Source organism: Gavialis gangeticus, unplaced genomic scaffold (assembly GCF_001723915.1).
Source record: "Gavialis gangeticus isolate Ggan-Ray unplaced genomic scaffold, GavGan_comp1, whole genome shotgun sequence".
Lineage (NCBI taxonomy): Eukaryota > Metazoa > Chordata > Crocodylia > Gavialidae > Gavialis > Gavialis gangeticus.
In genome coordinates, this window is record NW_017728995.1 from 13,042,375 (window position 1) to 13,043,859 (window position 1,485).

The 1,485-nt window shown below is 37.0% G+C and overlaps 1 long non-coding RNA gene across 1 annotated transcript; it reads left to right on the top strand.

Annotated features, from left to right (window-relative positions):
- Positions 1 to 261: 261 nt before the first annotated feature.
- LOC109287819 lies at positions 262 to 1,172 on the top strand. Its single transcript, XR_002094963.1, has 2 exons — positions 262 to 393; positions 517 to 1,172. It is a non-coding gene; the product is annotated as an uncharacterized LOC109287819 (long non-coding RNA).
- Positions 1,173 to 1,485: the final 313 nt, after the last annotated feature.

The window sequence follows — 1,485 nt, forward strand, 5'->3', positions numbered from 1 at the left end:
AAGTTTCATGCATCTTTGTGGACTTTGGTAGTGATTGAATTTTCAGGTAAATAGCTATGATAAGTATTTAAGAGAAATGGGCAAATCCCCTGTATAAAAACCATGAAGTTAATCATGAACTTAACAAGTCTCTACAAGTTTTGCCTACTTCCCTAAAGCTAACATAGGAAACAAGCACAAAGATTCATTTGATCTGGTTCATGAAGCCTTAAAAAACCAAACAAATTGAAACTCTGTTAAATTACAACCCTGATCTGAAAGAGGTAGGACACTATTGAAGAAGCAACAGTAATCAGACTGAGCCTAACACAGATTTGTCCTGTGAGAGTATTTTTGACCTGTCCAGGATCCCAACTGGGAGAACGCTGACCACCAGGAAAGGTAGGGAGACAGGTAAATTATTTATTGTTTTAAGCTATATTTTCTTTTAAATCTCTTTGTTCTGAATAAAGAATTCTTTGTTTTCTGAGTGCTTCATGGTAACTGGTATCCTTGTCATTACCTCATAATGTTTAGAACTACAACTAATGTTGTGGAATAAGGCAATCACAATGAATTGTGGGGACTTTCAGCTTAATGCCTTGACCTAAAGGGAGTGAATGTGAGAATTGCACCACCGAAAATGGATTGAGGAAGCTTAGCATCACCAACCTTTTTCAAGTCAGTACCTTGACTTGTGGCTGTGTTTTTGGGAATGCTGAATTCCCTGTATTTGGTTCCTAGGATAAAAATAGGAAGACAGTTATTCTATAATCTTTTTTTAAAAATCAACACAGACTAATGTAATGATGAAGATGTTGAAATGAAGATGTAACGTAAGTGCCAAATCCTCAGCTGAATCAGTGAATTCCATCCATCTCAGTAGAATGGACCCTTTCACTTTGGCTGTAGATGCGGACCATACATATGAAAACATATTTTATTTGTTTTTAAAGTAATGATAAGTATTATGTTCCAGGGTTTAGCTAGTAATTGAATACTATCAAAATATAGCAAGGTCCCTACTTTTGCATTAAAGAAAATGAATGTCTTTAATTTTGATAATTATACAGATGATAAACAGCATTTTCTCCATGGTTAAAAGCAAAACTAAGTTGTTGATCATATTCTTCAAATAAGTGATGGCTAGAGAATGGTATTTAGAAATTTACTTCTAGAAAGTGGCTTGTAGGAAGAATAACTGTTGTGTCAGAACAGTGGCCTGGGGAAAACAGCAAGGAAATCCACGTTCTCAGCATTTTATCATCCAGGGGTCTAAGATAAACATACAAGCAGGCACATACAACCCGGGAAATTGGAAATATGCAGCAGTAAAACAACCACAATGTCCCCATAAGACCCAAAAATGGGATCCCTGATCTTGGGGGAGTGGTCAAATTAGGAAACTGGGAATGACCCAACCTACGTGGCTGCCGACATCCTTGTTGGGCAACCCAAGAGATTAATTCAAGCAAGAATTGCAAGGCAGCATTCACATACTGGCCA